Here is a 13,205-nt window from a genome sequence, read left to right on the forward strand (position 1 = left end):
AAATCCTTTAAATAATTACTGCACCTTTCGAGTACACAGTTATATCATCTAAATAAATTACCACTGATTTATTCACCAAACATTTGAAAGTTATGTCCACGGCTCTCTAAAATGTGGACAAGTCATTGATTAAGCCAAATGGCATCTTTTGATAGGCATAGGTGCCCCATTTGGTTCGGAATGTAGTCTTTAGCCAATCATCTGTATGTACTAGGATCTGATTATAGCCTAAAAATCCATCTAGAAAAGACACTAGTTTGAGCCCACAACTGATTGCAGTATCTGTTCCACAGGGGGTAATGGGAAGTTGTCCTTCTGACAAGATTTGTTGAGATTGTGGAAGTCTATACATATTTCAATATCACCATTCCTTTTTCTGACTGGGACAAGGTTGGAAACCCACCTTGAATGCCTAACAGGAAAGATTATTTTGGTTTTAAGCAGCTTATTCAATTCAGATTTGATCTGATTTTCTAAATTCAGGTGAATCTTTCTCAGCTTTTGCTGCATGGATTTTTCATCAGATATCATGGGAATGGTATGTTGAATGATGGAAGTGTCATATGTCTTAAGGTCTTTATAATTCCAAGAAAAGAAGTTCTTGTATTTCTTCAAAAAATGAATGAAGGTTGTTTTTTCATCTGGTGTAAGACCAAGTCCTAGATTGATATTCTGAGGCTTAAGGTCAGATCCAATATTAACTAGTTCAAACCTCAAAGTAGAACTTTGAATTTTTGAGTTAGTTGGTTTTTTGAACATGTCCTTAAGATCATATAAGTCTTCCATCTTAACCACAAACTTAGGTATGGAATTCACAGTTTTTTCTTGCTTAAGCTAGCTATCATGTCAATCTTCATCTATTATATGGTTGTCATAAGAGCCTTCAAATGTTAGAAAACTTATGATATCTAGATCATTATTAAAGACTCGCCAATTGATGATATTATCAGGAATAGAAGGCCTAAAAATCAATTCAATAGAAAAGCGATCAGGGCTATAATCTCCTAGTGGAATGAGCTTGGGTGTAACATTAGCCAAAAGATCGACACTTGCATTTTGGAGTCTTGGGAAATGGGAAATATTAAACGTTGTAAAATGAGATGTGAGGTCCTGGACTAATGATTGATAATGTTTCAAATGTATAGACAAACAGTGTATAGTATTTCTTACCCGTTTTATCACAATTTTTGAATCTCCAAATACTTGAAGATGTTTGAGAACAAGGTCGATGGCTTTATACATCCCTTGAACCAATGCTTCATATTCAACAATGTTGTTTGTGCATTTGAATTCAAGCCTACATGCTAACATAGTCTTTCCCCTTTTGGGCTAACTAATATGCATCTTGCTCTGGCTCCATCGTTAGATTTGGATCCATCAAAAAATAATTTCCAAAATAAAGAGCTAACTACATGTTTGTCTACAAAATTTATACACTTAGAAGCATCTGTTTGAGAATAATTTTCAACTTGCGATGTAACAAAATTTTCCAATAAAGGTGAAGTATTTGCATTAAAATTTCCTAGAAATTATTCAACTGAGTAATTTCCAATGATATTGTTGTTTTATGCGACTTGTTCGTTTTCCCTTTATAATTCTATGACGATATACTTTTGATGTTTCTCTCAGTCAACCCTTATTTGATTCATCTTACATTATAGGGAAGCCACATGTGGGACCAATCAGTTTTGAAATAGCCATGAAGCTTTTTTTACCAGTCTCTACTAAGGATTAGGCCACAGAATTCGGGGATATCAGCCATAAGGATGTCAATGACTTAACATACTTTTAGGTTTGATGATAGTCTAATTGTGACTTGATTGAGTTCTCCTATAACTTTGACTTGAGATCAGTCTAACTACATAATGTGAACAACAGTTTTTTTGGGCTCCACATTTAATTTTGCACAAACTGTTCTTGGTAGAATGTTGGATGAAGCTTCAGAATCAACTAAACAATTGTGTAGATTTTTGTTGAAAACTTCAAAAGTCAAAAGAAACAGATTATGGGATTTGGATCTTCCTCCTATTAGAGCAATATCAGTAGGACCGATTCTTTCTAATGAGGTAGTAGGAGGCCTTCCCATTTCTTGAGCAGCTTGTGAGATTACAATAGTAGGAAGATGAGAAGTTTGGACTACTTTCAGATCTTTGAGCAATAGCTTATGTTGATGTTTTAACTTGCTAAGCTCATGGAATGTGATATTTTCCCTAGTATTGTTCATGTCTTCGACGATGTTGTATTCCATTTCATTAGAGACTAACAGGGTTTTAACTAAAGGTGAAGAATTTATTTGAGGAGGAGCGGTTTGAGTGGATTTGGATGAAGGTTTCTTACCTATTGCTTTGTCTTTGGGATCCGAGGTTGATGCCTTCTGCTTTGGATTTGTTTGTGGAAAATCAACATGGATTCTACCCCTAGTTGCGGAAGGTAATTCTTCTTGTGCTTCTTCATTAGGGAGAATAAAATCCCACATTCCTTGTAACTCAACTACTTCTTCATCATCTGTTTGTTCTTCAGCCATTGAGATTTCTTCTTCCTCCACATCTGATTCCATGTTTGATATGGTACTTGGAGGCTTAGGATTAGAGGTAGGGTTTCTTTTGTATGGTCTCAAATGTTTCCTTGAAGAAGTCTTTGCTACCTGTTTCTTGATATCATCCATTTCATTGGACATGGTCTTAAGGACATTTTGTAGACCTTAAAGATCAAAAGGATCTTTAGGCGGTTTTTAATTGGATTCGTCCCTAAAATTTAATTTCTTGGATTTTCATTCTTCTGATGCATTCTTAAATATATAAGGCTAAAATGTTTTTTTCTATAGCTATGGATTCTTTCATGTTTTCTGCCAAAGTTGGTTTGGCAACTCTATCAACAAAAATAGCTATGTTTGAGGGAACAGAATAAATGTACCATTCATTTTGGACTTCATCGTTGGGCTTGGATGTCATTGGGATTTTATTTAATAACTTATTAAAAAGTGAATTGAAGTCCTTAATGGGTTCTCTTGGTTCAACTTTCAAGTTGGAGAGATCATTGATAAGAGTAGTTGTTGGTCGGTCATCTCCAAACTTAGTTAGGAATTTCTCTTGAAAAGCATCCCAACTATTAATGGAACCGGATGGTAATGAAGAATATCATGATCCTGCTGATCCTTGTAAGGTATATGGTAATAATCTTACAACAAAATATTCTTCTACTACATCATTGAGATTTATGGACAACATAAAATTGTTTATATGTTCTTCAGCTGGTAGGCCATCATCATGATTGATCTTTGGTAACCACTTTTTTGGATGGGCGGGCAATGGATGTAAGGGTCCTGACATCCAAACAACTCCTAGATTTTCCCATGGTCTTTGAGCCATCGTAGGTATCTGTGTAGAAGAAGATGTTCCAGTAGCTGAAAGTGATTCGGTAGATGAGGTTTGTGCTCTAGTAACTGTGTAAACCATGATCTAGAGTTGTAAGGTAAGTGGTTGATTTTGTGATGAAGTAGATGGAATGAATGAGAGTGTTTCAGGTGATGATGAAAGAACCTCACTATGGGATTCATATTGTGTCTTCTTCACTCTCTTTCAATTTGGTAGAGGGAATTCAAATTGGGGGATCCCAAAATTTTCACTTTGTGATCTAGTTAACCTTTGAGAGGAGGGAAACTAAGAAGAAACACTAGCTTGGGATAACTCAGATTCTTCTTGAGATATTGAAATCCCCTACAACTTATGGATCAAAGATTGGAATTCAGGGGTTTCTATATAAAAAGAGTGATCTAACTTCTTTGAGATCATAGTAGTGGGTTCTAAGGGTTTCTTTACAACTTCTCGCTTAGGATTTGGAGATTTAGAATGGGATCGAGAAGTTGGAGGAGATGGTGAGGGGGTTTTACTCTTAGAATGACCTATTGATTTTAATTTACTTGAATTTCATAGTTGGGCCCCCCTTCTAGCACAAAAATGTTGAAGTCTTGAAAATCGTTGCGACAACATGGGGGAAAACCACCCAGTTCGGACCTTGGTTAGCAACTCCTTTTCTATTTGGTGTAGTGGCTCCAACTGGGGATAATGGGACTAGTTTCCCATAAAATATTTTGATAGTGTTGAATGGGTGATATATGATGTAATGGGAAAATGACTAAGCTAAGTGTAATCTAATCTAACTATTAAACACATTCATATATCCTAATTTAACACTATTTAACTATAATATACCCGGGAATAAATACAATATATGATCTACAATGATGTCCTAAAACAATTGATAATAAAGATCATTCAACTACAATAAGAAGCGAAATCGTTTAACAGTAATCATTTTGGATAAATAGTTAGACAAAATGATTGTGATAGATATATCACATACAAAATCATTCATGTATTCAGAATAGATTCAAAGCTAACATCATACAAAAGTGCAATAATGATAAACTGTAATTCTGACTTTCATACATAAAACAATTTAAAGAAGAAGTATTGCCTGATACATAAATAAAAAAGATCATAAGATAAAATTACCATATATGACGAGTCTTGCTCATGTGCTTCAGCAATATTAACCCAATCTCAATCAATCTAACACATTCTAAGAGTACAAAATTGCATTTCAGTAGAGCATACTAGATATTTGAAAGAAAATAGATCTTGTTCCATTCATCCCATCAGAACCTCCTCAAAATCACATAAGTGCAATGTTTCGAAGAATGTTTTTGATAAAATTTTTGGACCCCTCTCTATATGCATGAGAGGGGTTTAAATACTAAACTATAGGTCCTAAAATATATTACTACAAAAAATATATGAGGAGGTTTAAACAACCATCCTCAGAATATGAAAAAATAAAACTAAAAGAAAAATAAATTAAATGACTAACTCCTTTGTACTTGATCTCTAAGATCGCAAATATCAGTCATTGGCTTAAGCTGGGTCGGTTGGCCGATCCAGATTTTAACTACCTCACAAATATAATGCCTATTAGTGTTGGCACCATATTTTGTGTTGAGGTTATTAAGCACCTCAAAGTCATCCACTAACTGTATGGTTTCACTAAAAACTACCATTATTATTCCCAATTCAGCCTGTTGAGATGCCCAATTGCCTCCTCCATTTCCTGTTCTACCTGTCTCCATTACTGTTCTAACTGTTTGAAATTTGGAAGAAATACTGATATACATTGCTTAACTTGGTTGGCGCTATGAATATTTTCATTGATGGCTTCAATTACGCTGTTTTCTACTATCGTTGTTTCCCTTTCCACTTGCTTCAACCGAGAATCCCAATCTGTCAAAAGGATGTCTTTATGAGATTCCTCCAGCTTCGACAGATCAACCTTTCTCCCATCCTCTGATTCTTGCAATATGATAAATTCGGAAATAATTTTATGAATTTCGTCATACTCAAGTCTCCTGTCAATGGCTTGGTTTGTTAAATTATCACTGGTATCATAGTAAGGACTTATCTGCGAGATCTTCTGGCAAAGTACTTCCTTCTGCTGCATTAGTTGGGAATTAAGATTGAGTGCTTCCTTTATGAACTCATCGATTTATGGATTATCCTTAAACTTATATGTCATAGCTTGTATCTGTCCATCTCTTTCTGCTAAGCTAGCCTGATGTTGTATTATCATCTATTCAAATTCCTGTTGGAGTTGGGCTGCCTGTAATTCTACTTGTTGATTGAATTTTTCCTAAGCTAATTGATGTTCTAACACCAAAATTATTTGTTCTTTTTCCTTAAGCAACATTTGGACCTCTGCCGCTTTTTCAATAGTTGTTGTCGCATAGGCCCCTATAAATTGCTACAATTTTGTGAGATTTGCTAATGGGTCCATGGGTGAGTCCTTCCAAACGATGCCCACTGGATCATTTTCGGAAGTTGTAACAGTTAGAGCATCCAACTTTCTTTTCTTTCTCTGTCTCTTGACTATAGCTTTATGGGTAGGGCTATAAAATACATCTAGTGGAGGTATTTCTTCAACTCTCAAAAAAACTTCTGAAGTAGGAGTGACAAGAATGATTTCAATGTCCTAAGTGCCCTTACCTCCTTCCTCTGTCATTTCCAAATTTGACATATGATGGGTTTGCTTATGATTCTGTATCTCAGATGTTTGCTCAAGGTTTGAATCTATGTGAAGTTTTTTGTTGAATTGTTCCCATTCATGTTCCAATTTGATAATTGGGCTTTTACCTAACTGAGATGAAGAAGAGACAATTTATGCTTGTTTCCTTGTTGAGGTTTTCTCGGTCGTCTCTTCTCTAGTTCTAGTTGTGTCCTTGTGGGACTCTTTATTTGTGTTTCTTCCTCCATTTAGAGAATTCTTCTCTAAGTGCTCCAACACATGCGTAGATCTCTCTTGGGTATCTTTTCAGAGTTTTCTCTAGAGACGTCCTCCAAGCTTACACTTGGAGTTCTCTCCCTTATTGATTATATCTGCAATAGGTCTAATGGGACCTTCAATACTACTTTTTCCCTATATACATGGAAAACCCTAAGATCATATTGGGTCAAATGTTTTGATGCCAAATGAAACAATTGTGAATATGTTACTACCTATAGGAAGAGGTCAACGAAGGTGTCCCCTTCACGGGTGAACGACTTTACTTTTACCATAGTAGTAAAATTATTAACAATGTCATTTGGGTCATACTGCCTTCACAGAAGTGTAGATAATTTAAAATATTTAATAATCTTTGCTTCTTTGCATGCATGTCCAAAATCATGTAGCATAAATGCACCACATTGTAATGGGAATGTAGGCCAAATGGCCTTCTTTTGCTCTTTCAATCCTCTGCTTAATCCACCTTCCCTCGCTATTTGGTAGGTTATTTCTCTGGTAATTAATTTTTCCAGATGTAATATGGGGGAACATGCGATGAAGCAATGCTCCCAAGTACCCTGATGTAGGTAAAGGTTTCTTCCCCAAACCATCTAGCTACTGGAAAAATATCTATCTCGGCCTCTTTAGAAAACCTAGGGGCAGTTCTATTGTACACTTATATATGGATGGGTAGCATAACTCCTTGACAAATTTTATAAAAATGGGGGTGAAATTTAGATTCCCATAAAATATGTAATATGGGAGAACATGCGGTGAAGCGATGCTCCCAAGTACCCTGTTGTAGGTAAAGGTTTCTTCCCCAAACCATCTAGCTACTGGAAAAATATCTATCTCGACCTCTTTAGAAAACCTAGGGGTAGTTCTATTGTACACTTATATATGGATGGGTAGCATAACTCCTTGACAAATTTTATAAAATTGGGGGTGAAATTGAGATTCCCATAAAATATTATGGTACATATGGATGGGAAGAGGGTCTTGTATAGTCCACTTCCATCCCATATTGGGAAATTTAGAATTGAAACAGATTGCATCCATTATAAAAGCACTCATGAAAAAGGGGGGAAACACTCTTAGAGAAGAATTTATCTTCCTTCTATATTCTATAATAGACTTAACCAAATTTTCTGATAGAATTTGAGCCCAGTTCATTATTTTTGCATTCACTCCTTCATCTATCAATGGGAGCCATTCTGGGGAGAACTTAGCGCTATCGGGTTTACCAAACAATCTACATAACATTGTTGCTGCAAAACAAGGAGGGGGGGAAATGGATGCCATAGAGTACATACCCGTTTTATCTCGTTTGAGCTTGCGTTCATTTTCTATCCAGGTTTGCGTGATGTCTACTGGGTCTTCATTTTCCTTGGCAAATCTCTCATGGAACTATTTGTTGTAGAGCTTCTACAGCTATGGTAACTGGTACATGAGTCATAGGTTGTCTGCTGAAAAGGATTCCATGACCTCTTGCCTATGATTCCTGAATGTTCAGTCTGCAATGTCTGCCTCGTCAATTACCCATTTGACCATGTCAGTATATGGGATTGTCTTTGGTTGCAGCTATGCGATGTAGGAAAGAGCATGTCGTCTCGAAATAGGAGGCATTAGATGACTCCTAGGAATCTATCATGGCCTTTGTTTCTAGTGGCCTTGGGTGCTCATCTTCTAACAAGTTGTACATGGCCTCCCTGGTCGTAGTTCCTCTGTCTCTACTACATGTAGTATTGAAGAAAAGAGGAATAATTTCTTATTTCTCAGATGTAGCTGCCTTTCCCTTCTTTCCCATTGTTTCCAACAAGGCTCCCTATGGATTTTTCCTGAAACGGATCGAAGCAGAAGTTATCAGATAAACAAAAGTGAGAATGACAATCAATGAATGATACAAATAGCTTGAAAAGGTGACAAGAAAGGAGATTTTATCAAATGCAGATGAAAAGATATCGTATCATGTTGAGCCTATTTTTAACATAAATGCCATTAACCTATATTAAATAGCCACTAATGGTCCCTTATGTCCGCTTTTAATTCTCATTAATGTATCACATTGCAAAATGGGAAGGATGGCTTTTAAGGTGGCAGAATTAAGTTGCAATAATGTTGATTTTGCGATTGCGATGCAATATCACAAATCGCATTATCACATGTTTGATTGTGTGCCTTCTCAAAGTTCCTTAGGTTCCTGTGGGATGCGAGATGCAAGATAAGTGGTGTGTTCTTTGTTATTTAAAATATTTACCTTATAAAGCGCTTTTCATCGTGTGGAAGACTTAATCACCATTTTATGATATTGGCCTCTATCGGGTCTAGGATTTTATCACATTTTGCAACATCGTGCAGTTCATTAGATTTCATACCTTTCTTAAGTGTTCCAATGTGATGCAATAAGGTTGACTATCTTATCATAATATCACATTTCGCACATTTCAACATGATTTGTGAGAGTGCGCCCTTTGTGAATGATGATATGCGATACGACCTTTATTTAATATGAAATTCCTTAGGTCTTAATTTTAAATGAAAATCCTAATGATATCTAAGTTATGCACGATGCTCCTTTTGATCACTTTTAATGAGTTTTGCTTGTTAATAAGGCTTTTGACACACTTGGTCTAACGGTATGCGAAAAGGCGAGAATTGCTAGCTTTCAAAGGGTTTTGACTTTATATCTTACTTTATTCCTTAAAAGCTTAAAAGAAAGTGTCTAAGTGCTAAATTTATTTTTGAAGTATTTTATCAAGGGTCCCCATTTATTAATAGAATATTGGTTACTATATCAATAAATGGGGGGATTGTTGAATAACACAACAGGTTGGCAAGAAAAATTGAAAGCAAAATTATGGCAACAAGGAAGCCTACCAATCACAACTATAAAGATGGAAGTGTTTTTTACCCTAGCCTTCGACAACCTACAAGGTTGACACCACAACAATTGGAAGAAAAAAGAGAAAAAGAGCTTTGCTACAGTTGTGATAGAAAATACACTAAAGGTCATAAGTGTTCTAAGAATAAATTATTTTACATAGATTGTGAAGAGGAGGAACAAAAAGAAAAATAAACTTCAAAACAAGAGGATATACACCAAGAACCAACCCTAGACAAAGAAGAAATTAATTTGACCATATCTTGTAATGAATTGGTAGGAATTACCACTCCTCAAACTCTCAAGATAGAAGGACATATCTAGAAGAAAAAGGTAATAGCGTTGATTGATTTGCATAGTACCCATAATTTTATTCATTGTAAGATATCCACAAAATTGAATTTCTTCCTATATCCAACACCAGTGTGTCAAGTGATGATTGCAAATGGAGGAACTATAATTTTTTTTGGAAAGTTCCATAATATCAAGATAACTATGGGGGAATATGTATTGAATAGTGTAATGCTTGGTGACTGCCAGTATTGTAGCAAGAATGCTGCAACTCCTAGGCTACCAACTTTACTTTTATCAACCCGGTAGTTCGTAACAAACTTGGAAGCGTCGGTGCTATATACACAAGTACTAGTTCTCACTGCAGGTTGTCACTTGGTTAGCTGGTGCGAGATCACTAGGAGCTCAATCGAACTTCTATATATTTTAGAAGAAGCTCTATGTGTGACGAAAGGAAATAAAGATTACACTACAGATGCTATTCTAATTGCAGAAAGGAGAAAGACTAGAATGTAAAGCAAAACCTAGTAAACCCTAGTTAAAAAGCTCATTCTACTTTTGCCAAAACACTATGAAAAACATGAAATAAATTCCATTACCTACTCAAGGAAGTAAACAACATCTAACCATGCTATTTTTGGAAGTAAATAAGCAAAAAACATATTTTTGGATTTTTATGTGTTTTTATGTGAATTTAACATGCATCTAGTTTATTGTGTGTGAGTGTGGCAGCGAATAGGTGGTGTTAGAGGCTGGTTTTGGAGCTTGGGAGGATGTAGGATGGTGTGGATGGGTCCTAGGAGGTCTTAGGTGGCCTTCTGGAGGCTTTTCCCATAGTAGGCCTTCAAAAGACAGACTACAGGAAAAACTACAGGAGGCCTACAAGAGGAGGCCAAGAGCAATTTTTGTTGTTTCGAGGGTGTGAGAGTGGGTGGAAAAGGTGGATGAAGGTTAGAATGAGGTGTTAGGGTACCTAAGGTCTACCATGAATAACCAGGAGAGACAAAGATGACTGGGTTTGCTCAAGGAGAGAGGAAGAAGTTCTATGAAAAATGAAGGAAACTAGGGCAGAATTGAGTTGCGGTTTGGGAGACCTATATGGCATGGATAAGATGGAGGGTGTGATTTCTGGTAAGCTTTCCTACTGCTAGAAGAGATCTGCTGCATAGAAGCTAACAGTCAACCAAGAAAATCAAGCAAACAATGAAATGAGTGCATCCTAGGAAAAACAGAGTTTTGCATTAAAATGGCCTAAACTATGATGTATAGAAGGAAATGCTGGGAAATGCTGTAAGAAAAGAAAGCATGCAAAAGGAATATTGAAAATAAGGAAGTGAACATGACAAAGAAGATCTAAAGCAAAGAAAAACTAGACCATCAACCTACTAGAGAGCTGCAAAAAATAGAAGTCCTAGGAATGAGGAAAATCTGTGCTTTTGGGGCAGCAAGAGAGTCTTTGGCTCAAATCATGGTCCCAGAGGGAGGAAGAGGGGCCAAGGCATTTTTTCTAGCCTTTTAAATCTTCTCTGATCACTCCTTAACCTGCTATAGAAAGCACAAATGGAAGCAAGCTACTAAATCATCAAAAGCAACCTATTGTTAACCATAAGAGAAATACATATAAAAACAAACTAATATACAAACTGAAGTAAAGCATACAAATACAAGTAGAGAGAAGCTTGGCTACTTGAATTAGGCCCTAACCCAAGAGATTTAGCCCTCTGAGTTAACTCAGTGCTATCTCAAAAAGGATTCCATCTTCATTATCGAAAAAAAGCAAGATTACATAAAACTGTCATAAAATAGTGTTGATGCCTCGAAAATCGCTGCAACAACAATGGGGGATAACCACCCGGTCCGGACCTTAAAGCATCTCCTTTTCCGTTTGGTGTGGTGGCTCCGACTGGTTTAACTAGGTCCAGTTACCTTCTCCCTATTGCTATTGGTTTATGATGTATCTTTACCTACCAATAGACAGGGATATCAGATCACTTCCTCTTGCTGATCAGGCAAGAGAATGACCCTTAAGCTGATTTGGCTTCAGCCAAGCCACGACTAAAGTTTTGCCTCCTTGAGGAGAGGACTTAAAAGAATGTAGAATTTACTCTAAATGCAAGCTTATTCTATAATGCAAGCAAAAGAAACTAATCAAAATCCTATCTTAATTAGGAAGATATAGATCTAACCCAACTAAGAGCAAGATAATTAAAGTATTGGGATTTAAATATGTCTTGTTTATAATGAATATCAAGTTAATGAAGTAGTTCAATTAACTGATATTATGGTTACCAAAACACATCCTATTAAGACCTTATAACTTGAAATAATAAACCAACAACATTCCAGGAAGTAGTTCACAAAAATGATATTGATTATCAAATCAATAAATCCAATAATTGAATAATGATATGTGGAAATAGTTCACAACACATTACCATTCAACAAATCAGTTTTATAAGACAGATTTCTGAGTAAATAGTTACTCAAAAATCAGATTTTAATTCATAAGAACAGAGATACCTAATAACAATATTGAGACAAATTACCCATGTTGACAATAGTGCACAAACATGAATAAAATGAGACATTCATGTTACCATAAAAATGAAACTGATATTTGAAACAGTAGTATTAAAAAATACCAATTTATTGCATCCATTTCTCTGATCTTGGTCTTCAACAGTCCTTTACATTGCTTGAACTTCTGCCTTCAAAACTAGAGCCACAATAGTGCAAACTCTGCCCCTCATACATAATTCAAGATACAAAGGAAAAATCCTCAATAATCCCCAGATCTGAGATTTTCTCTCCTCTCTCCTACAACTCTAAATTCCTATTACATTAGTGCTTTTAGAAGTCTAGAATTGCAGAGGAGAGCAACCCCTCTATTACATTCTGCAATCTATTACTTATACTATTTGTGAAGGAATTCTTGAGAGGAAAGTTTGGTGAAGAGAAATCTGTTAAATCCAATTTTATTTTCTCAAAAATCCTGATCTTCAATTGCTGGAGCATTCTCATTGATTGACATCCTTTTCTCCATATTTCTTCCACTGTTTTCCTGCAAAAAGAAATCAAAATAAATTAAAATGCAACAATAAAATCAAAATGTCATTGTTGGCAATTAAATCAAATCCAATCAAATTCTATTTAAATAAATTATTGAAAATAAACTATAAGCTCTCTATTGATGTTTGGGGTGGTTTAATTGGCCAAAGATATTATTAACCAATGGATCTGCAATTATAAGAGGTTTTTGACAAATGAAAATGAAGAAAATAACTCAGAAAATTGATTTTGTTTTCAAAATTCGGAGCTTGATTTTCTGCCTGATTTTTGACTCAATAAATGACCAAATCTATTAGTGAAACCTCCTCAGAAATATTCTCCTTGATTTTATCTTTCCAATGAGCCATCCTGGGCCTCATTTGGCCAAGTATAACTCAATCTATAAGCCTCCAAAGTTGATGGATCAAATCTGACATGAATCTGGAAATTTTGTTGCTGGGCTAAAAAGAGAATTTCAATTAAAATTTTAATCCTAAATTAGCATTCTAATTAATTCTAAACTAATTGTTAATTATAAACTAAACTAATTATTTAACAAACTATTATTAATTAAAATTAATCTAACTAACTAATATAATTAATTATTTTATAAACTAATTAACTTCAATCAAAATAATAATTAAATTAATTAAATTCTATATATTAATTAATT

This window comes from Pinus tabuliformis, chromosome J, assembly GCF_031772625.1.
Source record: "Pinus tabuliformis cultivar Carrire ecotype Pingquan chromosome J, CPIR1, whole genome shotgun sequence".
In the NCBI taxonomy this organism is placed as follows: Eukaryota; Viridiplantae; Streptophyta; class Pinopsida; order Pinales; family Pinaceae; genus Pinus; species Pinus tabuliformis.